Raw genomic sequence first — 27,731 nt, forward strand, 5'->3', positions numbered from 1 at the left:
GCATATCTAACATCTAACTAATTATGGCTGTAGTGCACTACAACACAAGACGACAATTTACAAGGTTTTTCTTATTTACCCCCTCAGTTAATCAAGTTCTTTGCAAGGAAACTTGAATTGATGTTTTCTGTTATCTTTATCTAAAATAGTAAGTTGCACTAAGTTCTCTACGTTAAACAAAAATTTGCATATTCAATTTATTTTTAATTAGTTCATTACTCAGGGGGTACAGTTCTAATTCCAGAAAATAAAACTGTATAGACTGTGTGCATAACAGAGATTGATTAATATAAAAGTTGGGTGTTATTTCTGAACATTTATTACACTTCTAATATGATGAAAAACAACGTACTTGACAGATTTTTTCACTATGCAACGGGAAAGTCAAATATTTTAGCAAAATCAGAACCATTTGTTTTCATATTATCCTGTCCTATTAAAATACAATTTAAGATAAAATGATGTTTCACATTCTATCGTTTTTCAAATTAAAATGACTAAAGATAATGACAGCATTCTTGCTTTGAAAGAAAAAGTGTTTAATTCCTTTAGCACGTTTTACAGTGAAATTATAGGTAAGTTAAGGCAGTGTGTGCAGTCTGGAATTGAGAATTAGGTGATCTCATGCAGATTCAGTAGGGCATTTAGTTGTGTGCTTAAGTCTCATCCAAACTACTAGAACTGGAACATATGCTTAAACTTAGGAATTTCTTTGCTGACAAAAGAAGAGAAATGAATACTAAAAGAATACTCAAAGAATGAGAACACCAAAATGCTTCCCTATGTCCTCCTGTGATAGAACATCCTGACAGAGCATCCTGAGATAGCTGTCTGCATACAGTAAACTATTTTTACTAATAATATGAAACCTATACCTATATCTATGGTTTTTGTTTGTTTGTTTGTTTTTAATACAACAACATGGGACATGCTCCTGTAGAAAGGTTGGAAGGGGTGGTAGAGAAGCTGCGTCAAGGTGTAACGGTCACTATGAASGGCGGGCTCGGCACATGCTGGGATGGAGGGCAGGGCTCGGCACACGTTCCCTAAGGCTTTCCTCCCAGCAGCCTGCCGTGAGCAAGTGCAATTCCAGTCCAGCAAGTAATTAGGACCCCAAGGAAAACAGCAGGAGACTCCTGTACAGCTCTGCATCCGATTTCCCTCATTACCACCAATTTCCAGCAGCTTTCAGTGAGTGAGCCAGCAGTCCCAGTGYTTGTATATTTATCCAAGAGGAAGAACCAATGGAAAATTCTCACTTGTATCTGTCTGATTATAATTAAGAATTGCCCAGGTAAACTAAGACACCAGTCACCTAGCCAAGCCTAGTATTGTGGGTCTTTCCATCTAAACAATTTTAGAAAAGCCAAATGGAATTTATTTTATTTGAAATAAGCTTCACAGAAAACAACCCCAACTTACATCTGCATTAAATTGCAGCTGCTTTAAAAGTAGGGACTAGTTTGACATGAGCGCCATCGAATTAGATCACTTAAAATTAATTTGGGCACTGTAGCATGGGAGTTAAAAAGATCTTCACTAACTCAAGGAATGAGAACTCTAAAAGCCCAAAAGCATAAAAGCAACTTAAAAGCAACTTAAGCAACTTAAAAGCAATGTAAGACCTTTATTGCAGCCTCACAGCTTCTATATAATACATAAAATATGACTAGCCTAAGACCTTAACTTGCATCAYTGGACAACAAGTACTATAGTATTAATTAGACAATTTACATACATGTGGGATTACAYAGGCATTCTTGGATTAGATCTAGTCCAGTGAAAGCAGACAAAGGATTAATCTTCAACAGATGCCAGACTTGTGTGAAAGACAAACCATCTAGAGCAGATTTCTGTTTAGCTTCCTGCTTTTTACCTGCTCCTTCAGTTCTAAGCACAGTACATAGCTATACAAGCACTACAGTCATATCTGCAGAATTCTAACCAAAATAACTTATCAGTATGATAGACTGATATATTATACATATATCAGCTTATACATATTTCAGCTTTTTCGAAAATGCTTTATACTACCTCAATTCATTGCTAGTTATCAATTCTGCTTGGAAAAAATGAACAAAAACAATTGCAAAGTGCATGCAATTAGGTACCTTATTTAAAAAGATATCACCTCTGTTACAGCTGTGAGCACATCCAATACATTCATTACATAACAAATCCCAAGTTCTATTACRTAACAAATCTCTGAATCCCAATCACATTATGCATGTATTATGCATATTTTTCCACATAGCTGCACACCCGACATTTGCAAAACTTGGCTTAACATTTGCCATTCCTCTTATATTTCTGGTTCTTTTGAAATACATATTGCTTTTCAGTATTCACATTATCATTAATTTTCAAAATATAAATTTCTCCCTTTCCTCACTGTCTATTTTTTCTTGGACCTAATTTAAGCTGGTTTCTAAATCTGCAGTGTGTAGATCTCATTTGTATGATGTTCACATATATATCAGTTCAAGAGAAAAAAATTCTTAGCATGAAATGACTTATGAGTGTCCTTGAACAATGTGAGAAAATAAATATATCACTTTAAGCATAGCAAATTCATCGCCATAAATGAAAGTACAATAAAAAATCATATAGTTTTAGATATTATAGCTAAAATATACTGGTTAATAAAAATGCAGTTAAAATGATGAATTTAGGGTCGCTGAATTTGATTGTGGGGTGGGTAGATTGCAAGAAAGCACATTCGTAAAAATATCAGTGAGGAGGATGCTCAGAAAATGTGTATTTAAAACAAACATGAACTAGAGATACGAGTCTATTCAGCAGGCAGGGAAGGMTTTGCCAGCACCCATGGGAGAACAATATGTAGCCCTTTCCCTCTGGCAACTTCTGTTTTAGAGGAGTTCAGTCTTTCTGCCCATTTGCCTTTGTGGTGGGCATGTACTTTGGTTCCCATTAAACAGAGTGGCAGATGACTACAAAGCAGAGGCAGAACTGATCTTTGGTCTGAAAGGCATCCTGAATAAAGAGAAACAAACGTACAATAGAGCCATACAATTCTCTGAATACCAGGATAATTCTCCCAAATAACCTAGCACTCTAACCCCMCTTCTCAGCAGAGATTTAACGCTGAGCTGCAGAAAGGCCTCATATTATAGAGACTTCATTACTTTTAGGGAATACCAGAGCATAGAAGAAGATTAATAAATAATTAAAATTAAATTACATTAGTGAAAATTTAAAAAACCCACAGAACATTCTGTGATGCTGTGTCCTTGATTATTTATAGGGTTAGTTCACCTACTCCCTGCAAGTCTCCCTTATTAGTATAAAACATCCATATTTAAAAATCTTGTGCAATTTGTCAGCCTAGGGTTGTATTGAACACTAACAGTATCACTTTGCATCTTAGGAATTCTTTTTTCAGGATCTGATACTGGGCTCCCAAAATCTAGACTTTAATGCCAATACAAGGGCAAGCCCAGATTCTAAATAACAGCCAGCATAAAATACACTAACAATATTTTAAGATTAAGGAAAACTGGTTTTGGAAAGAGTCATAGCATATAATTCCATGATCACAGTACTGGTTACAGCCACAGTCACTATCAAATTGCATCTCATGAATCATCCTATAGCTTACTGCATAAACATATCATCATGCATCAAAATCATGTAATATAATAAATACTTAGACCATAACTTAAGTACTGCAGCAGGCCCTCTCTACCAGCAGACATGACCTTCATAACRGGGTTAGAAACTCATCTGCCAGACACACAAAACGATTTTTAAAACACGTCACTATGACCAGAACATCATAAATCTAGATAATAAACACAAACATTTTATCTTTAAAACTTCATTAGGAGAACATTTTTATGCAGTAAGAACAAATTGATGTTTTGCTTTGCTTTTCTGCACACCAAAGCGTAACAGTAAATACACACATACATTCTCAAAGAAAATTAAAAGCGGGTAAGAGAAAATCAGCAAGTCAGTTCTATTTTATTTGTATACAATGTCCAAAATGCAGAAATTAGGCTGAATATTGCCACAGGAAAATAGAAAAACTGCTCTCAAGCAGAAAGTTGTATTTCAAGTATTGTTTCATTAACGGCTATYGTCTTGACAAAAGCAACTTGTATTTCACTGTTGATGCCATTGTAATGCACGTATATTGTTCATCTTTTCAGAGGGGTTACCAGATACGGAAAGCTCAAATCAGGAAGTTGCCAAGAATCTATGTGAAGTCATTTGGACTGCTGCCYGGATCAAGAACTAAAATAACCTGTTCAAACATGGTTAAACTTCAGAAAAGTTTCAGCCCTACTCCCACAATTTTCACATAGTCAGTAACAGTGTAAGTTATATGCAGCTCTACTTAAGCATAGACAGCTTCATGTTAATAGAAATTCAGTGATTTAATATTCATTTAAAAAATAAGTCTTCTCTGGAAAAATAGTTTAGTCATTAAATAACACTGAGTTCAAAAAAGTATGAAAGCAGGAAGACCATGACTGTTACAAAATTAAAACAATATTATTAGCAGATTTCTCTGCAATTACAATACACACACAACTATAAAAACCACAAACAAACAGTCATTTGGGAACATGATACTCCTAACACAGTCCCTTTACAGTTTATTTTTATGTGAATAGAGAGGAATAGAGAAAAAAAATGCTAAGCATTTAGAAACTAGTCCTGTTTCTAGTACCTAAGGAAGGAGAAGCAATAACTAAAACATTTGGAAAACTTAATACATRAGAATTTAATGCAAGCTTTAGTTGGTGGCGAGTATAATGAGCTAACACAACTGGATATTTATCCTAAATTGACACTGAATATTTTAACAATATTTTTCCAAACATCTCACTGCTCAAGTATAAATTATACCTTTTTTCAAGATACACAAGTACTGCACATTATGGTGCAAGGTTCCTATTAATTGTGCCGTTCTCTCTAAAGAGAGAACGTGTTACAAGCCCAGTTTGCCAAAAAATGATGGTTACACTAAGATAATTTTAATGCCATCTTGCAGCTAAATAGGCCCCTTATATTTGAGTCTAAAAACACAAGCTCTTTGAGGGTAGGCYTTTCAAGGCCTCAGGACAGCACAATCCCCACATGATATTAAGGGTACACTGAAAAAAGGCAGGAAAAAAATTGCCTCCCAAACAAATGCTAATCGGATGCAGTAAGGTAAGGCATGATACACTTATGTGTCATATCTTATTACCAAGAGAAAACCATTTACAAGTTTGAATTGATAATAAAAGCTATTAAACTTAAAAACATTCTATCTGTCTTTGAAAAGCAGCCTTTCAGAGCTAATGGGAAGGGGAGACAGGCACACAATAGCTGCTAAACAATAGTTTTACTACAACAGTTTTACTGTGGAACTACAGCTTTATGGCAGWATGCAGAGACTACATTTTGAATTCAAACACAGGGAATGCATAAAATAGAGAATGAACATGGTCAACAGCAACAGCCTTAACACTACTGTTATTGAATCAACTTCCAATAGAAAATTTTAAATGTCATACTCTACTTCCACACATAAGGATTCTCAATTTTCTGAAAAGTTAAATGCATAAAACCTTCTTTTTTATTACTAAAGGAGGCATTCAGCCATCACGGCTATCCCTCCACATCCTTTTCTTCTGTTTAAGAAAAGAGTCATTAAAGGTTCTCACAACACAAATGAATTGTGTAATGCTGCAGCAAATCAATGGAGGAGCCCGGAACAGAATGCAGATCTCCTGGCACTAAATCCTTTAGCTCACCCACTAGACCATGTCTCCCATTGCAGCGAGTGACATTTTACACTCCTAGCTAGTCATTAAGYTTTAAATTAAAATCACAACCATTTGTATGCAAGTTCCATCAGATTCCTCCAGGATATATTCCAAAGCATCCGGGCCCATTCTGAGAAGCCCACTGTAGTAAGAGAAGTTTAACACGGACGACTTGCGCAGCAGGAGCTAAAGGATGGACAAAATAGGGAAAACACAACAACCCATGGATGCCTGAGGAGTGGTACAATCGTGTTGAGTGACATGACATTAACATAATACAACCCGAAAGCCCCACAGAGATCCACACTAATATTCACCAAAGCAAACCCATCAGGCCAGACTTAACCAGCCCATATCCCTTGTCTTACATACAGCATCTCAAATGTTCCTCATTGCCTGTCTCTGGCTTTGGGATTTACTCCCCCACAAACCACACACAGCAGCAGGGTTTTCTGCAGKGCCACAGGATGCTGGAGCCAACCAGAGTCTGTAGTTAGTCTCAGACAGTGATAAATTATCCACTACCCTGTATTTCAAACCATCAGCCCTTCACACATTACACGTCCCAGTGCTAGAATAACAAAACTACACAACATAATAAGGCTGGTTTAGAGGACATGTTCCAAAGACCCTGGTTTGCTCCTCAATAAAAACTCCAATTTTGCAAAGTCTTAAGTTATCACTAGTTCAAAAAAAGCATTTAATTGGTCTTAAATCAAATCTTCATCAGAAGTGTTTAATGCGATACATCTGAATTCTCCCTGGGTCACTTCTTCATTAAGAGAGAGAAATAAAAGTTTACCTAGTCCTGGATGTTCTTTTGATAACTTGGGTGACTTTGAAGCGCCTGGGGTTTTAAATTTTAATTGGTAACTAGTGGACATCATCCAGAAGAATCAGTATAAACCACCCTGAAAATACAGCATTAAATGGACTTTACAAGGAGATTGGACTAACAGCTGTTCATCTTCTCCCTAGTCTATTAAAGGATGGAAGCACAAGGCCCCTCTGAGTGCTACTGACTACCTTTATAAATTCCAAATGTCCATCCCAGCAAGGCCTTTCCTGTAAGAGGATTTTAGCTACCCACGCAGGGCAGCACAACTGTGCAAGGCATAGCTTCTTCCTAATAGAAACTACATAAAACTCTTTCATGCTACAAATCATTTGCATTACATGGATGCAAGCTGGATTCTCAAGGCAGATGTGGTTTGATTATACCCATAAACAACTGAAACCATCAAGTTCTGTTGCTTTACCCCATCTTGTGCATTTGTGATAACCTTGTAGATCCAACTTCCATAGGAAGTGCTGTTTATACAGCTAAGGTTTCTTTACGCTGAATCTTCAGTGCTGACTATCGACTCAAAATACCCTTCATTTTTCTTGATAACAACACAACAAATAGCTTAGGACCAAACATTGAAAACAAATCAGAAAAACAGATTAAGTTAAATGTATCATGCTTTAATTTTAAGAATATATGTGTGTGTATATAAGACATGCTCATGTTATATCARCAATGATATTTTGCTTTTCTATGTATTTAACCCTGCATATCTTTCTTCACACAGCTAGTTACATTGCATACAAAGATCAGGACTTTAAAGCTAGAGACATTTTATTACTATGACTTCCGCAAAAAAATCTATACTAGCATCATAAAAGCACTACCGTTTTCTCTGAGCTGAGGGAAGATGAGAAAAAAAAAAGCAGGAGGACAAGACTGATCAGATTGCAAAAAGCATTCAAGCACAAAAACACTTGGAGAAACATTAAAGTCAGCCAGTACACACAGGCTTGGCACAGATTTGGGTGGGGAGTTCTGGATGGGGGGCAGCTGCTGTTGAAAACTAAAGAATTTGTCAAGTTTCCGAGCAAGAAATAATTATTATTGCCTGAAATTCAAGGATTATTCCCCCYAAGAAGCTGTCAATTAGCATACCTTTGAACCCAGCAAAACTCTTTCTGACTGCTAGGATGTAGCTATGGCAACAGGATCCAGGAACCTACAATAAATATGATACAATGTCAATAACCCAGCCTTTCTCATGTAAATAGATAAAGCACAAGAAAGACAGAAGACCATTTCCAGTGATTTAGATTCAATTTTTAGATCTCTTCCAGGCTGGGAATGTTATCACATTCCAATGTCTAATAAAAGAAAAACGATGGAAGGAAGGAAGAAAGAGGAAAAAAACAACTTAAAAACCATCTCTTCATGAAAAACCCTTCAGAATTTAAGATAAGATGACAACAGTTGTGGACTTTTTCCATCAAATCTATGAAATTCCATAAACAGATACCATCTCCATTAAATTCAGTAAATAGGTTTGAAATTGTTTCAGAAAACCTATTCAGTTTAATGAATAATTGAGATCTTTCTAATTGAAATTTCAAGTCAGTCCTAGAAATAAATAGGACAGAAAAGCTCCCGATTCTCATATTTGGCTTTGTCTCCTAGCTGCACCTGCACAGGAATGCCATTTTTATATATGGGAACATTAAGCCAGAGGTTTATATAAAAGCACAAATAGCAATGGAGCATAAAGCAGAACTTCTAGGAAGGGTATTTTTTGTAGCATTTGCAACTGCAAATTGTTGGCTAAACGTAGAGTTCTCTCTGCTTCATTCATCACTGTTTAAGAAGTTCATGGAAACGCATAATGCCTTCCCTTTCCTACAATCTATAAGTAGCCAATTTAGATATTTTGAAATGACTCCTCTCAGATGGTGCAACAAATGTACTGCCATCCAAAGAGCATCTGGATCTTGGTGGGGGGTGTTTAAAATAATTTTAGCTTTCTAATACCTAAAGCATCCCTTCCTCAAAACCTAAACTAATACACTAGAGCAAAAAAACCCCATGTCATCTGATTGGGAAGATAAAGCAGGTGTAAGATGATGTTGTCAGGAAATCTCATCCTAGGGCAAAGAACACAGAATGAAGTTGTAAAATTGAACTAGAAAGAAGAGTAAGTGTGAAAGGTAGAAACTAATGAGGAACCTGGAGCAGAACAGGCTGGGAGAGTCTCAGAGAAGAGTGAGAGCGGAACACTCGAACAGAGGATGTAAAGGCACTGATGATGGAATGACAAATCCTAGGCAAGAGACAGAAATGACACCAGGGAAATGATGGCCCATTACAAACAAGAAAGCTCTTAGCTGAAAAGCTATAAAGCCGCTGCCTACCAAAAGGACCCTAATTCAAATGGCATTTCTTCCTCCCTATATCTCCCTCCAATTCTGTTCAGCTATGAATAGCTGACTCCCTCCTATCCCCATCTAAATAGCTTGAAGCCACAGTACTGAACTGCACCGAGACACATGCAGGCCTGGGGGTGAGTCCAGGAAAGCAATAAGGATGATTCCATTTCCAGATAAATGGGTCTTCCAAAGGACAGACAAGACAGTCACTTGTCACCCTCTTGCTGTTTGCAAAGATTTGTTCATGCATCTTCGCATGCACCAAACCTATAACAGGGGCCATTAGATTTGTGTACTCCTACCAATTCGTTGCTGCACTATTTTTTCCAACATCTCAGATATTCCTTTAGGACAGAGATTGCTTGATACAAGTCAGAGCATGCAGAGTATGCTGCCTTAAGACTAACCATCCCAATGGTGATGRTGTGAATAATGCATTATTATTATGTGAATAATACATATTTTGAGAGTATAAAGGACAGTAGCACCAAAAACAAACAACACAGCATTGCATCAAGAATCACCCTAAGATTTAAACATGTTAAACTATATTTCAATAAAGTATTTACCATGTGTAGCATTTTTTTGCTATTAAATGAGCTATTTTTAATAGATAATCAATAAGCTGAAAGCACATTTGCATTCTGCTTATGAGTATCTATTCTGAAGCCACTACCTCCTGGATCATGATCTCAGAGCTTATCATCTAAATGCTTTGAGGTTCACGCTGTACTTGGACCCACCTGAAATTAGTCATTCTGAGAATTACCCACCCCAATTCAAGTGCAACTACTCATATGTGATGATTCACTTTCATTCAGGTCTTCTAGGTAGATCCCACTACACTCTTGGGGGGAAAATAAAAGTTCTCTCTAAGCTCTAATGTCTTACTTAACTTTTCTCTGTAGCTTTAACTGGAGATGATACAGTATTTCATTTTATGTCCTAAGTCAGGCTGTGTGAATAATTGATTTCTCAGTTCAGCAGATCGAACCAAATTTAAAATAACTCCTCTTGTTGAAGCCCTCAAAATTTCATTTTGACATGACATGTTCCATTTTGGAGTCTGGTAATGAAAGCAATGAAATGATGGCCTGGTTCACAAAATGGAGAGGAAAAAGGAGTTCCCTTTCACATTGAAGTTCAGCTGGCCTCCCTCCTCTTTCTCCTGTCTGTGACTCTTCATAAGACAGATAAATCAATGCAATAGCTGCCTAAGGAGCCACCACCTGGACCTCTCTCCCTGTGTCCCTTCGATGACACATGAGTGACAATGAAGGAAAAGGGACAGACCTTTCTAGCAGCACTACCTGTTAGGTCAGTTACCTCAGATGCAGCATAAAACTGCACCCTCCATGATCAAACACTGCGTTCAAAGCAGACATTTCCCAGCAGAAAAGAGCAAAGGAGACTTACCTTAGAGGCAAGCAGTTAGGATCTCTTTTTAAGCACGAGCATTTCACCAACCACATTTAATCTTCAGTTAATTCAAGCAGAAGATTTGAAGCAAGGTGGAACATACATTTAATTATCTTTTATCAAGTGGAGCATCATCAAAAGCAGCAGTAGACTGCATTCTTTCCTGGGCAAGAAAAGCCTATAGTAAGCATCCTCCTGATGCAAAGAGGTAGGATTTACAGTCTCCTCAGTCAGTGCTGATTCAGGCTTCCCACATCCTGGGTATTTTAATCAGCATGCTTTGGGATAAAAGAGGAAAGGACACATCATTTACCCTATGTACTGATTCTAAACTTCCTAGATGATTTTTTTTTTTTTTTTTTTTTGCAAGTACTTTGGGAGCCTATGAAATTTCACTTCTAAGAAATCTTAAGACCAAAACCATACCCTGCACTCATAATACTCATACTCACATACTCGTAATATTTTGCATTTTAGGCATCCTTCCTATCCAGCATTTCGCTTCCAGGTGATGCAGTCTATACAGCAATAAGAACGTTACAATTGGTCTCCCATTTTCAGAACACAATACATTATACAGAAAGGAATGATGAAAAATGGAAAAAATGCAGCTGTTAAACTGGCAAAAGTGTCAGCTTTCATATACATGAAGGAGAACCGTGATAAAACTGGAATATCAGAGTAGTAATTGAAAATTTACTGCTTCTGGCCAGATGCTAAGCAAGGTGACAATGCTCAGAGCTGCCAAAACAGCTGAAAAAGACCAATTCTATATGAGAATGAGAACACTCTATTTCAACTTACTTATGGAGCTTYAGAACTTCCCCACATTTTCTTGAAACTATTCTTGCCTTTAAGTAAATTAAAATAATAAAAAACTAAAATGAGAAAGTATATTYCATGCAATGATTGCCAAACACCTCTGCAAGTGCAATGTCTATTAGACTCTGAAAAAACACCCCAATCCTATATCAAATCCCTCACAGTCTGGGATTGGATCCTTTCTGCGAGGTATTAACTTTATTCCCCAAATAATATTTCTATCGCTCATGAAACAAAGTGATTCAACAAGGTCACAGTCTATGTCCCATGATCTCTGATTATGCATTAAGGGTGCCAGTTAGAAGTTATCAAATTTAGAAGTGATCACGCCAGAAGAAACTCTGAGCTAGGAGGTACAACCTTTTGAGACAAGGCACTGATGGTAGCTCACTACCATCTTCAGCAGTAGGATCCAGGAGCATCTTACATAGGATTTTTTTAAAAGTGTGCAAGTCCCATATTGCAGCTTTGCCACAACCCACCAAAATCTGCCATGAGATCCAATCTCTGTGGTACACCACATCTACCAAAACACAACGATGTAACGTAGAATTTGCAATTCATGTAGTCCCTTTTCCAGTACTGCATCCATGATCAGAAGAGTAATATTTGATGAGTGAAGTTAAAATTAAAAAAAACTCTTCTAAACTGATTAAAGGATGATTCATGATGCTCAAAGTTATTATCTCTGCCCTAACTGTAACTTCAGGACAAAGGATATGTTTTTCATTTTTGACTGCTCTTTAAGAAAAAGATCTTTTTTTTAAAGAAAAACTCTGTCAAATAGTCTATTCTATAGTTTGTAAAGAATCAAGACAAAAATTACTGGGTTTTGCAAGATTGGATACTGAAATTTTCAATCATTTACTGTAACTTTTAATACGATGGTAAAAAATAGCCTTCCCATGAGCTTTCAATCCATTTTGGATTCTGTGATAACCATCCTCAATAACTACATTATTACAGCAAAAAATAAATAATCTGARCAAAACCAACACCATATTTGAATGTTCATGAATAACATTTTTCCCTTCCATGCAAATTCCTGCATGTATATTGAAGGCCCCTGGAATACAGCTAGTTAATGAGAGATGCTGGTAAAACTAGGAGAGTACCCATGCGAAAAGTAAGGAAAAAAAAAAGCCATCTCTAAAGCCTCTCTTTCCACATGAAGGATTTTAAATCACCTCCCTTGCCTTCTTTATAATCCCCCCGTTCCTTTCTCTAGCCCACCCCCACCTACATACAATCGCTATGGAAAATAAGCTCATTATAGTGCAGCAAGGGTTAGCTATTGCCAGTCAGAAATGAATCAATTGATGCAAAGCTTTGTATTAGTGCCTGCCATTTGCATGACAAGGCAGGCACGATGGCATTCCCTGCAGATGGTAACTTATACCCGGCGTCGGCGCATGACACGATGTTGGATCAATGTTTAACAAGAGATCCAAGACGACCAGATTTGTCTTGATGAGTTTATGCTACCAGAACAAATGTTGTTTTTCTCCCCGTTCCAGATCACCTTGCCAGGCTTCCCTGTTACATCATGCTGATGGCACTATGTTTAATATTATACTACATTCTTCCATTTCTAGGTTAAAGCTAGTCCTGCAAGAAAGGCGATTCAGCCATAAATGAAAAATAAATCAATATGTACACATCTCTCTTCTCTCCTGTAAGTATTAGCAGATTTACCTCCAATTTTGAATAATTTTAGCCGTGTCTCTTTAGATTCAACACACAAACAGCCCCTTTCCCATTTGCCTTCATATTTAATTTTGCCAAAGATTTTGGACATGACTCAGCTGAAGTCAATAGCAGGACACAATGGATAGGATTTCATCTGAAGTTTTTAATATGAGATTTATGTTGCCATGACAGAGATTTATGCAGTAATAAAATTGTACCATTATTAAGTATTCTCCAGTGTATCACTAACAAGGATTACACAAATCATCCTATATGAGGGAATWGCAAAGACAGCTACACACATATTTCTAGAAAGTAAGCATTTTAATACAATTTATAATCCCTTTAAATAAATGATGCCTATCTCATTTATTCTGTTTCCATGGGATGTTTTATGTAAATAGAGAAAATTCTGGACCTTCGCTACCTAACAAATTCAATGTATTCATGTTTCTTACCAGGAAAGTACTAGCAAAGACGGGGAGAATAAGTTATTTACTTCTGAGTGACATGGTAAATGAACGTAACCAATTTCTTCCTGTTAAAACAACTTGKTTTTGGTACAAAACTGTTTAACAGGTTCTAACAGATTTTGTGTATTTATATTTACATTCCCCAAGACTTCCAAAGAGGTTCTCACATCATGATCTCAGTTTACCTTTGCCTACCACATCCCATGTAAAATACATGCTACCTCAGACCTTGGTTAAATCAAATGGCAGAAATAGAGACACATGTCAGACCACAATAAACAAAGGTTTTAAAACTGCCCTGTCCTTAAAACCATATATAGCCTCATGTCAATAAACTCAAGTATTTCATTGGATTTGCATCAACCAAAATATGCAGAATCAGATCCAAAGATGTTATAGGAGCTCATATTTGACCAAAAATTGTCTGGGAGACAAATTCCATTCCATAAACATGATTATTTGGAAAGCTTAGTTTTCTGCCTGTCATCCTCATTTTTCTGCTCTTACAGCACAAAGCCAGCAACTCTGCCCTGTAAGTAACCTTAATTTGTCAGACTGTCCAAACAACAGAGAAGTACACATTTCACGGAGAGAACAGATCAGAGTATCTTTCTTCTCTACATTTATTTCAAGAGGAGAAAAATTTAAATGATTGCCTTGAGTGTCCTCTGAGCCCAAGCTCAGAAAGTGATTTTTGTGACAGGGTTGACCATTCTGATAAGATCAAAGCATATTTTGTCACTATCTAGAATTAGCAAGAGGAGATAGCAACCCAAGAAAGGACAAGTGTAAGGGGAAAGGAGATCATATTTAAAATTCCTTCCAATCCACTGGAACTGCTACTCATCCTTTAGAAAGTGTTGAGTCTCTGGAAGATGACTCAAATGAAGATTCCCAAAGGGATTAAGAGAAATAGGAGGGGAGCCAGCAGACTGAAGCAAAGCTTTATGTACCAAACATTCTCTTCTACAACTCACAAGGCATGAAATTGCCTCACATATTATTTGGCTTTGACCCAAAATTAGTCTAATTTGCCAATTCCAGAGTAAAACAAAGCACTGTATACAACACTTACACATGTAAGTGACTTCATGGACTTCAGGACTGAAATATTTAGTGGCTTTCTTGGAAAGGCATTTTAAATGTCACTTAAATCAGCCTTCCATTTTCATGCAGGTAACTCTCCCCTCTTCCCAGAGAGGTGCATAACAGATCATACACTCTCCTTCCTACTTATGCTTCAAGTCACATGCCCTGCATGCCCTCAGATTCCCATACAAATTCAACATACAGAAAGAGCAGTGTAAGACACTACAAGCATCTTCAACACAAGGCTTTGGCTCACCAGAGTGCACCACCACTACAGCCACGCAACTTGCTTAATTTATAAAGCAACTCAGAAGGGTTCTGACCGAACTCCTCTCTCTGCTATGATTACCTTTGCCACAGGATTACTGTATGTTCAGGGATCGATTCTACCATCAACATGCCAGGGAGGAAAAATCATCAAGGAAATCCCTAGAGAGAAAATATTCTATGTAGTGACTGAACCAGGGCACATGGCAACCAAGTAATGACATCTTTGCAGCACTTCAGAAAACAGCAAGTGATTCTGTGTCAAGATGGGTTCCTACTCCGAAAAAATTGCAAGGKATTTAATGTTCACTGCATCTAGTCAAAGTGCACTCTGCTTGTTGTAGAAGCCAAAAGATTGTTTCTTAAGTCTAACTTTACAAATTCTAAAATCATGGCAGGTCATTTCCAGACCACACACCATCATTATAAATATTACGCAATTATTTTAAAAATAATGCAAGTTTTATCCATATTTACACAATTTCTATATAGCATGGTAAATCTTTCTCAGTTATATATAGGTCAGTAAGTAAAATAACTCCAAAGGTCAGGACCATCTGATTAGTGGGAGGCAGTCCAAAGAGGAGGATAAAAAATTACTAAGTCACTTATTTATTTCAAAAAATCAGATCTCTCAAGATTACACGTTACAATACAGTGGATCTGTGAAGCCACAGGGGCTTGCAAGAGAGACTCTCCCCATTTCCACATACGAAAAAATGTGTTGCAGTTTTCCCAAACACAAAAGGAAAAATCCTTTAGTCAACCAGCTTATGAAAATATCCCACAGGGTACCAGAAGAAAAGTAGATGTCCTTCTTCCTGCACAACTACCAAAGATATTATTCCCAGAATTCCTGTGACAATAAAACAGGCTACAACAGCAAACAAGTAACATTAACTTGGTTCATCTGTTTGGAATTAAGTTGTATTGACTGTTCTGCTGAGGAGTATTGCATGATCAGTACAACTCAGTGACAGTGATATGGACTCCTACTCCCCAATAGTCTTGTGACAAGTGACAACCAACAGAGGAGTTCTGAGAACTTCCAGTCAGACCCCAGATTAAGATGAGTTTGGGACTCTGGGTCATTCCTTAATATTATTTCCATTATCATCTCAGGAAGGGGAAAATAAGTCAAAACAGGAAAAAGAAAAAAATAGTTCTTACCTGCTACTTCAAATCCAAAGGAATATAGAAATAAGATTTAGGAGAATTAGCATTGCAAAACTGGAAATGGCTGGGATTTTTGACACAATTGCTGTCGATAGAAAAGCTACATATACTCCTGAAAAATGTAACAAACTAAAAATAAAAGCTAGTAGTTGGAGTCATAACTAGAGGAAAAATAAAAGTCAGCGTGGCCGGGTAATTCTCAGTTCATTGGATTCTTTACCTCCTGGGTTCTGTCTCTTTCAACCGCCATCCCTTCCCAGCAGCAATTCTTCCTGACCTTACAATCCATGAATAAAACAGTTCCAGTCGTGCACCGTCATCCATTCATCACTCCGCTATGTTCCCTTGCTGRCTCTGTTTCCCAATTTATGCATAGTAATATTCTATACGTGTTTGACAGAGCAGCAATTCATAAATAGCTTTACTACACAAGGCAGGCTTGATGCTCAAACAGGAGGTCGGAGACAGCAACTCTTAATTCTTACTTTTCTATTCTGTGGTTCCTTTCAGTTTCTCACACTTCGCTATCCTCAAAAAAAAAAAGCTGATTTGTAAGCATCTTTTCATTTTGATGAACCCTCTATTCAATAGTGGACAACATCTGCTTTTAACATGTGATATATTAGAAGCAGGAAGAGACCAGACAGTTATCCCCAGAGTGAACCATAAATCAGTCACAGTTCCTCTACTTTCCTCTACCAGGTATGTCCAAGGCACAGATGCATCTTATGGAAGCAGGAACCACCCTCACTCGCTATAGCATGATTTTGTTGAAGAATACAGAACTGAGAAGTCTAAACACAACAGAGCAGATAGGCTCAAGTGAAAGATTGAACTGAAACAGGGTCATTGAAATAGCGGTACCAAGAAACAAGGTAGAGAGATCAGGTACACAAACCACTTCTTTACACAGTAGCTGGCACCTTCTTGTACCAGTCTGCTGGGACTTCTTGCCATAGCCAGTCTAAGCCTCATAAACCTTCTGCGGAACTTGAGAGGAACCAACAAAATGCTGTGAGCTTAGTGGTTATCACTGGGCTGCTGTGATGTGGTTGCTCCAAAAGAGAGCTCTGGGACATGACAATGGGAGGGGAGAACGTCCAGGCTTGCAGGTCTAGGGGAGGGTTTCACAAGCTTGTGGTTCCCTTCCCTTTGAATAGGGGCAAGTAGATGGAATGCCCTTAAAATACTGTTAAGTGTGGAAATAGAGAAGCCAAGCAGGAAAAGAAGTTACCTGCAAATTGCTCCCCATGAGCCACTGAATTGGCTCATTCTCTGGTCTGCCTGTTCTTTGTGCAGGTATTCCTACRTTAGAGACAAGTTTCCCCATAGCAAAACAAACCTGACTGTCACTACACTTTATAAAATTAATCCAAAACCGAGACTCTAAAGTGAAATTATAAGTAAATTGTAGGGAAAGCTGATAAAAGAAACGCAGAAACTCAAAACCCTGCTACTCAATTACCACACTCAGTTCTACATAAGAATATTAAATTATTATTGCTGAGCACTCTAAAACCAGTTTGCTWAGGCACCCACTGATATGAATACTTGACCCTGCACTTAAGTATTTCAATCTTTTTAAAGTTCAAAGCCCACTCACCTCCCCCTCCAAGGTATAATCTGACACACAGCCAAGAGGAAAAGCTGTTTAGAGCTCTAATAGCACAGAAACACATTTGCAATTGCTCTTTTCCCTTGTCCTCTACAAATCAGCCAAGGACCCAAGCTCAGAGAAATATTGCTATATTGGACACTGGTATTACCAGTTACAGTTACTCAGGAGCAAGTCTGCAGACGGAAATAATTCCCAAACACTAAGGAACTTCCCGGCACCCTAGCACACAAAGTGATCAAGAGAAGAGAAGGGGAGGGAAATGTGAGACGGGAACCAGAGTGTATGATGTGAACATGCTAACCTGAGCACAGTATACCAGGCCTACCAGGGGTTTGAAAATGGTGATCAGCTTCCAGAAGCACAAAGCTGTGGACATGCCAGTGTCATCTTTGTGATTTTTTTTTTTTTTTTTTTTTAAGGCATATTAAAGACAAGTACATTTACTACTGGTCTGTTCTGCCGAGTGACTCACTGATATTGTGTCTAGCAGAATATTGATTACTGCCCAGCAACAGCTTCCATATAGCAGAACATGTCAAACACATGAAAACATCAATGAAATTAAGCCTTCTTACGTTGGGATAGTGAGTACTTTCTGCTCATTTTGCAGAAAATGTCATTTAATTTCTTAAAGAGGTGGAATAATTTAGGAAAACTTCTCAAAGGTAGGATTAAATTAAAACGTGGAAAACTCCAAGCTACTGCAACTGTCCTATCCAGAAATCTCTGCACACCTGATAAGGGTTAAGCTCCTAAACATGTACACGCTGTAACTCTGTTCCAGTAAGCAGAAAAGCAATAGCTGAGATGAATTCCTTACTTAAGTCCCATTACTTGAACAGAATGCAAAGTGCAGCAATTACATTCAAATAGGATGAATGCCATAATTATGACTGAAGAAGTAGAAATATTTTGAAAAGCAGTAGTTCAACTAAAGCCATATTTAAAAAACATGGCATGGTACACTTTACTTACTCTAAAACACACAGTCTTGGGGGATTAACAGGGGCAAATACTTGTATTTTTAATTGTTTATAGCTAATGCATTCTACGTTAGTATTAATGGTACACAGCAGCCTGCCAAATACAATATTACTAATATCAACTACTATAGAAGACCTGAAACTCTCCTCTCTGAATCAAGGAGCAAGCGGCACTCCAAATTATGCTCTTGTAATTGAGAGGACAGTTTGCATTACAAAAGTAATATGCACATTAAAAAAAACCACTATCAGAGCAATGAGAACCTGGGCATTAGAAGTGAAACGCAACATTTAACAACTATAATAAACCAAGAAATACAAAACCATGCAACCCCTCTRAAGAACCCTAACTAAACACTGGGCCAGACCCATAGCTTTACTTCTTTTCCCACACCAGCCCATGCTCTGCAGAGAAGTCCAGCAGCCAGAATTAACAGTGACATTTCAAGTCAATGAGAATCTATTCTACTCTTCTTCCCACAACACAAATGAATAGTAGTGCTAATGAAATTCCACTCCTATTATAAACTGACAGACACAATCCTGCATTTATCCCTTCCAGCAAAATCTGCCTTTTAATGAACTCAAACTATTCTGAAATACCCCGTGGTCACAATATGACAAAACAAAATGTCAGTCTCTCCCACACTGCCCTCCTTCCAATTACCTTGACTTACTGGACCAAGATAATACAACCACTACTGTATTCTACAGTTTYACCTAAATTAAAAACTTACAATTTTATTCAGAGACCTTAATGTGGTATGATTTAGTTCACATTTTATCATGTGCTTCTGATTAAGGATGCACTTTATTATTTTCAAGCAAGTTATTTTGGTATAATGAATAATGATAAGGAAAGTCCATAGCTACTGTTCAAGTGCTGTCTTCAGATTTACAAGAAGATGTATTATATACAGAAATTAGCAAAAGTTTACACAATTAAATATATATAGTATATAAATGTGTATGTACATATATTTGAGACAAGATACACATTTTAATTTGCAGAYACTATTACCCAGAAAATGCAATGCACTAGAAAAGTTTCTTGTATGTCTCAGTTAGGATGGACAGTGAAATAACTGTGAATTTCTTCCAGGCAAAAGAAATAGCTGTAATATTTACCAAGCAGCAAAGGGAGAAAGAGCAAAGGAGGGGAGGCAGGACAGTGCCGTGCTGCGAGCAGTCTCTTGTCACAAGTTTAGCAGGGTGTGAGGAGCTCACAGTGTTTACAGGACACCAAACACGCCAGGTTATGCAGTGGGCCCTTCCACTAGCTGTGCTKCAAGGGAAGAAGGCAGGCAAGGATTTCCACATGTGAACTGAGCTGTAAGGAGGCAGGTTAGGTCTCTGCAAGTGCTAACAGCTCCGTGGCACCCACGCATCTGCTTGACAAATTCCAGGGTGAGTAAAGGCATTTTTCTCATAGTTTCTTGTTTGCAYATAATTCTCTCCTTCTGACCCTGAAAAATTCTGTACCCCTCCAAGAACAGTTGGTAATTTGCTAAGCCTAAAGATCGTCTGACATGACACCTCTATTAGCAAGCTCTCCAAAATCTGAGAATTCACATGGGATTAAAGGCACTAAATAAAAGCAGTATGTCAGCCTCAAAATCCAGYGTGTCTGCTATACTTAGTTTTTTTCCAACATAACTTCAGTACAAACTGAATGGCAGAAGTTTCACAAGTGCCACTCTAAGAATAAACAGCTTTTCTAGGCATCTTGTGAATAAATCCAGATTACACTTCCATCCCCTGCTCCCACCGTCGCCAAGGCACACACTTCCATGGACAGCCTTCCAAACTGCTTTCTGCCTTCATTTAAGTGTCAAGCATCAGTGMCCCTAGGAGGGCTGCCCCATCTCCTCCTCAGGGACTCACCCCAATTTTAAGGCACTGAAAAACTGCATCTGAGGTGTCTCACTTATTACCTTTGTAATTTAGGCTCCCCACCAAAAACTGCAGAATTTGTATCAGCTACAACCTCTTTAGGAAAGATCATCCTTACTGTAAGTGGTTAGTATTCTGAAGCAGACAAAAACTGCAATTCAGTATTCTTTCAGAGACTCCCCAGTTTCTATACAACRGACTGTACAACTGTTTCTAGCCCACAGATTTTCTGAAAGTTTCTGCAAGTTATTTGTAAAGCAATCCATATAGTGACACCCACGTACTGAATACAGTTCATTGAAAAATCTACAAATCAAAATAAGTTAAGTTTTACAGTTGTGCTGCAATAAAGTTTGGCCTATAGTCATCTGTAAGAGTTCCTTATTTATTCTAGATGACTGCTAATGGAGTTAAATTTCAGTGAAGAGGCTAAGGACTAATAACAAGTGATTTTAATGTCATTCTTGCCATCAATTTCCTAAGATTAAAAGGTTCCTGCAGACACACAAACCATTCTGAAGCATTTGTAAAGTGCATTTTCCTTCCTCCTCTATATCTTGACTGCTTCTACTTGTGAGAGAGCTCCACTGAAAAAGATCTACACAACTACACAAAAACTACAGTCTTTTGTACACAGAGCAGGCAGAGAGTTTGTTTCACATATCCTCATCTACATATCCTTCCTTCAAAATTTCAAAATATCCTCATCTACATTTCCTTCCTTCATCATAGATGCCTGCTCAGGAAAAGGTGCTTCGCCCTCAAGCCAGGATGTTCTTTTGGAGGTGAAACTTTGCAAGGCCACAGCTTTACCTAGGAACAGCTTGTTTACTTTTTGACTCATAGATAAGGCCTAAAACAGCAACTGCATTTATGGGGGAGGAWGGGGGAGCAATAAAGAATATATGTAGCTACAAGTCTGACCTTGGCAAAGTCAAATCCTTTCCTAACGTGCCTCAATATACAGTCCAAATGCAGTAACTGCAGACCAATGACAAATCTTCCTTCAATAATAACCTGCTCCTCTCATTCTAGATAGCTCAGTTCCCTTCTCCATGCCTTTTATTTCCTTATTTGRTGGAGGATCATTACTGCTGGTAAGTAATTTGGGCAAAGAAGTATCAACCAGTAACACCTCATCACCTCATTCTTACTCTGCTCTATTGTAGAAATTGCTTAAGTCCATTTGAACAATTTTTGGGATTTGCTTCTTACTTAACACCTATCTGACTAAGGAAGCTCTTGGTGACACCACAGCAAAAGGACAAAGTGCCTGATATATCCAAGGAAGCGCTGAACTCCTGAATATTTGCACAGCAAGATCCTTAGGTTGCAAGGCCTAAGTAGCATGTGCACAAATCTATAGTTTCAGTGCTCAGGAGGGAGAGAAATCAGCCAGCTAAAAACAGAAATAAGTCAATGGATGAGTTGTATAAATATTTCCACCTGCTGGCAGAATGTGTTTACACAGCAGCAATATGCTCTTAACAGTGGCTTAAGCCTGGAATAAATCCAATAAACCAGCAGAGTTTTCTAAGTTCCACACTCAAGAACAGAGCAGCATTCACCCAATAATCTCACTGACAAATAGAGATTATTATAGGAAGTCTGCTATGATAAGGCTATTTACCCCCAAATCTCAGGCCCTAATATTAGTCAGTGATGAATAAAACATTTTTCTTATTAAATGACTGTTATCAATGCACATAGCAATTTCCCAAAGTATTTCTAATAACCCTGAACTTTTAAAAATTGAAGCAGTTTATGATGGTGTTAATCAGATCCAACTCTCTGCAAAGTGGGTGTTTTTCAAGTCTATGCAGACAAGAGATGCTGTAAGTCAGGACCAACAGGAATGAGATGGTGTTTCCCACATCCACTGAGTCACYGCAACAGGAAATCAACCCTTCTCACTGATGATACCACAGCATAATGAAGTCAATTCCACAGCTGAGACTGACCCTTTCCAAAGCACCGCAGGCATGTCAGGAAAAAAAGCATTTGTCTGTAAATAGAGAGGAAGGATTAAACTCTAATCTCTATTAGATCAACAGCATTCAACCACAGCAACAGCATTCCCAACTTCACTTGGAGGTTTTTCCAGACCTCACACTCGAGGCTTTCATCCAATACCACTTTGAACACTTCTGATTCATGATTCGCGCTCACTGGTTTATCAAGTACACTCCATGCAAGTTCAACACCTGGGTCCCAAACAGCAAAGCAAGTTAAGATGTTTCATGGAACAGGAAGCACTGTCTGAACCACCTATACTGTTCAGGAGGCATTAAGAGACTAGTTTACTAGTGTGTAAAAGCTCACATTGGGCTCTTTTCATAAAATYTTAGTTGAAATGTTTAAGTCACTGCTTTCTCTGCTATCTGTGACCTTGACTGCATGTGTGACAAAGCTGTTTTCAAACATCCATTTCCAAAATCARCTTTGTGAAAAAACATACTTCCTGAAAGCTATATTACTGCATTAACCTATGTTAGAAACCATCTAGCCTTGTTTTGCTGTCCTATAAACATCCAGAGATCCATGGGCAGCTATCAAGCCAACCCCAAATGCCCTCAGAGGAAGTCAAATCCTTATCTTCATCAACTAATAAAGTATTATTACACCTTTGTAGCAAAATAACTTTATATATATAACGTACATATATATGTATATAAAATAAAGCTTGACGGAAAAACGAAAAAATAACAAATATTTTCACATATGTCAATCAGAGTAGAAATACTSAAAAACAGAGTGCTGATTCTTCACAGAAATTTGAACTCAATCCTCTGTCTTGCAGCTCAGTCAGGTATCAATTCTGATCCTTTACAGATAATGTAAGAGAAACACTTTGGGAAAGTAAGAAACTACCATACTATGGGCTACAATTTAATCAGATGGAGGAACCTACTGAAGATAAATTCAATGGAAGAAGATGATCATTATAAAATGATAAACAATAATAATAGTGATGATGATAAATGATGCCCTCACATCCCCAAACAGAAGTGTGTAAAGGCCATCTTTGCAGTGGTACATAACAGCTGCGAGAAAGTTTCCCTTTCTACTGATGTGGGCGATGCTGAAGTTTCAACAATTACTGGAATTTTGGCCGGGGCGGGAAGGAGGCGSGCCCTGCTTCCAGCCTCCAGGCGTTCCAGGCCTTCTCGCCCTTTGTTCCTCCAGGCACTGTGTCAGGGAAACACAATCCCTGCCAGAACCCYCATGGGACAATGAGTCTTCTCCATGGTGCTTCCAACGTGACCTCCAGATAGCGGGAAAAAWCAGTTTTACGTCTAAAAAGTGAAGCTGATGATTAAAGTTGAAAATAGGCTCCAAAAATACCTATACATATATATAACATATATATACACACACACACACTCATACAAACACACTTACATAGTAATATCAAGATACTGATACAACAAGCAACTTTTTAACAGGAAGATGATTTAAGTCACACAAGGGAAAACACTCTAGCAGACTCCTCWTGGATGATCAACAGGTTCCCACTGCTAAGTTGGCAAGTGAGTTTTGTCATCACTGCTCTGCACCAATTCCAAAACAATATATCCCTTTAAGGCAGGGATGAGGAGAAGAAAACAACACTTAAATGTTTAAAATATGAAGTTTTTTCCAAGTAATGTTTTGGAAGTATTTACAACAGGAGGATAATACTGGAATTACAGCACAGCAATGGCAAATAAAATTTCCTGTCCCTTACCACAATGTTTATTTAAAACTTGAAGGAAAAAAAAACAATTAAAAATAGTCATCATGCATTGGTGTAGCAGTTGCAAAACGRCTGCACTTGCATTACATCCATATCAGTTTTTGCCACATAAAATTAATTGAAAATACAGCTGTAAGAGGGACACAAAGGGAACAAGTATTTTTCAACCAAGGCATTTCTAGGATAACGTTTTATATTTATCGTCCAATACTTTTCATCGTGCAATTTTCCTTTATCTGCTTGGAAAGGGCTTTAATGGAAGTAAATAAAAGGAGCAAATTCACCCAACTTTTATGCCTTCTAGATTCTATTATATGTTGCTGTAAGAAATGTAAATCAAGAGATTGGGTCTTAAAGTTTTATTCACTGTAGTTTTAATAGACCATGCCAATATTACTCCTATTGCCAACGATATCTCCAGGAGCACCAAATGAATACTAAGAAGGCTCACCCTGACTCTCCCTATGGAAGCACAGACTAAACGCTAAACTCTCCATATCCCAATTGAATCCACATGAGGAAATTCAATATGGCTTCAGGGAATATACCAGCAAAGATCTTATGGACAAGCTAAAATTGCATGTTCCTATTCTTATAAGCCTGTCCAAATACATAAAGAAATCTTCCTGTAACTTTAAGCCAGTTGATTTCATAGAGCTTGAGTATACAAAAGTCTTATTCTCTTATTAAGGAAGCTAAAAATACTAATTTGGAGAGTTGTCTAGAAATAAGGCTGGATAACTTTTTTCCCTTCATTTTACAATACTAGAAAGATATTAAAAATTATAACTAAAACAAGTGGTAGTAATAAAACAAATGATAGGAAAGTGGCACTGTATTGAGCAGAAGGGCTTGGCAGTCAGGAAACAGATTTCATTCACAGAATTAGTTCAAATTATAGTACAGACTTCAGTTAATTTTCTTATTCCATTTGTAAAATGGCAGGAAAGAAACATTAACTTCTATATATGCTTGTTAAATCCTGATCATTAATACTTTGTAAGGGAAGTGACAGTCTCATAACAATATTGACAGACATACAAGGTAATATGCTCAGTAATATTTATATTTTGAGCTGTCTTTTGCTTCATAAACTTGTSAAAGATTTTATGGTAGAACAGTAATTCTTTCACTGAAAATGAGTAATGAACTTATGATCACTATGATCTTTAGGCAGACACAAAATTATATCCTYAACAGTTACTTCCTATAAAACACCAGCAAATGGCAGAAATGAGAACTACTTTAGGTACTGAAAGTCACTTTAGCTCAGTTTAAATATTAGGTGTAAAAATTAACTTTATATAGTTAGATACAGCTTCTGTCTTTCTGAGTGCTGAAATAATCCWGTAGACTATTATTTGCAGTATAGTTCAGCTTCATTGAATCTCTATTTTGGTCAATCAGGAGCAAAACTCTCATTTTGACCTTGTTAAGTACCAGAAGTTACATGTTTGTTTGCAGCATTAATGCGCTCAGCCCTGCACACACAACTGCAGCAGGAGGCACACTTGAATCCTTGCCACTTGGACAGAGAGCTTTGCAGCCCAGGCCTTGGACTTTYCAGCTGACTGGACTGCCTTAATGACGAGCAGACTGTGTCAGGCCATAAACATCACCAAGGCAAATCCTCCAGGCTTTCAAACATGTAACCATTTTTATTTAAACATTTTAAAGTGATTCCAAATGAGACTGACACAAATACATGAAACTAAATGCTTGCATATTGTACCCAAGCATCAAATATCCCTTTTTAAAAAACAACTCAACATCATCAAAAGGGCTACAGTTGCGTGGATGATACTGAAGGCAAAATTTAATCTCATGAGCAAGTTCAGGAGGCCTGAATGACCAAGCTAAGCATGTAGTGGTATATCCTCAGGCATACAATACACAGAGCAAGTCGCCCTACTTAGCTTGTAAGTGATGTGACACASAGATAAGGTGGCACTGGGCACATCCAGACCAGTCTTTGCATGCAATACAGTAAAATACATTGATCTGCAAGCAAAATAATTTTAGATAGCCAGTCTTTACAGGGCAATGATTCTTGAAGCTGTATGTAAGGAAAAATTCAACATGTTGGCATAACAGAAGTGGTTAAAACTTTTCTCCTACTCAGGAAACTTTTTTTCATAACCAAATACAAAGCTAGTTAGGTTTCCATGTAGGTCTAGCTAGAGCAGACTATTACAGGAGGTTTTGAAAACAGGGAAAAAGCCTTCACATTTTATACAATCCGACATTACTCCCACTGAAAGCCACAGAAATTCTATTAGTGACCTCAGTGGGAGTAAGAGCAGGTTCAAATGGCTTCAGCTTCTCAGATTTTTCCACCAAGATGTCCATGGTTTGAGAAAAATGTAATTTCACTTTATCATTATGAGCCACCAACCGAYAGCCAATAAAAATAACACTAAAATTATTTTATAAGGGAGCAACCAATGAGGCAAGAGTAATGAAACTATGCAACATACACCAGGGGCTGACAGGCAATAAATTGAAAGCACCATCATTCTGAAAATAAATGCCTCTTCTGATTAAAGGTGACATATTCTTCAAAGCAAGTATAGAGTGTACCTCGCTCCCAAAAAAATACCAAAATCAGTCTTAGTCAGAAGTTATATAGAAATAACACTGGTAATGATCCCACAATTACTACCCGTCTTTCAGCACAGAAGAAGGAAGAACATTTTCCAAGTTGTAGATTCCCTTAGTTCCCAAATACACCACAGAATACTAACAGGACGTTGGTGTATCCACACACCATCTCCAATTTAGCTGCAATGGCTATGGAGGCAGCTACTTATTCCTAATTTTGAACATGTACTGAGGTTGTTGGGTAAGAGAAAACTCTTTCTTGTTTCTGTCATGTTATTCCTATTCCCTGTGTTCTAAATAATACAAATGTCATCTGAGGATAACTGTTATGGGGAAAATTCTCCTAAGAACTCTTTCATCTCTTATATATTGTTTAGATACTAAAAAGCAGAATAGCTGCTGGAATCTGTATTCCACCTCTTCATCGCTGGCTAAGGAACAGCATAAAAGGGCAAGAAGGAATAAAGTGCTAACTATTTTGCTTTCTAGATTTCACAGCCATGAAAATATATAGGTAATTAAAAAAATTGCATGCAGTGAAGTTTTGACCTTACTTACCACCTGTTCAGGCAAGTTGTTAGCCCTCTTCCCTTGTTCATAAAGCAGAACTCAAACATATGGATATTCCTGAAAAACAAGAGAGACGGATCAACCTCTGAAAAGAAACTTTTGTTAGTATGGAACTAAGAGCTTATTGACTGGAATAATAGAACATTTCTATGTCGAGTTTCTTTGCACAAACACTTGCAAAGCTGCAGTCCTACCCTTTGTACAAAACTGGAGGCCAGTGAAAGTCTTGTCTCCTGAGTTATTGCTTTTGGACACAAAAGTTCACTGCAGAGATTTCTTGTTTAGTTGGAATACTCCTAGTGTGCGCACATGCTTCTACTGAAGTCTCTGGATGAAAAGAATAAATTCTTTCCTATACTAGCAAGGCATAAAATAATTAAGATGTTTCTTCTTGTTATCTCTTTTCTT

At 37.6% G+C, this 27,731-nt stretch overlaps 1 long non-coding RNA gene across 1 annotated transcript in view; it reads right to left on the minus strand.

Moving 5' to 3' along the window:
• The window catches only part of LOC112946060, a 76,451-nt gene extending 49,077 nt beyond the window's left edge, over positions 1-27,374 (minus strand). Inside the window, exon 1 of the long non-coding RNA XR_003249132.1 lies at positions 27,312-27,374. This is a non-coding gene — a long non-coding RNA (uncharacterized LOC112946060). The remainder of the gene's footprint in view (positions 1-27,311) is intronic.
• Positions 27,375-27,731: the final 357 nt, after the last annotated feature.

Source organism: Nothoprocta perdicaria, unplaced genomic scaffold (genome assembly GCF_003342845.1).
Source record: "Nothoprocta perdicaria isolate Ctin4 unplaced genomic scaffold, notPer1 scaffold_2, whole genome shotgun sequence".
Classification (NCBI taxonomy): domain Eukaryota; kingdom Metazoa; phylum Chordata; class Aves; order Tinamiformes; family Tinamidae; genus Nothoprocta; species Nothoprocta perdicaria.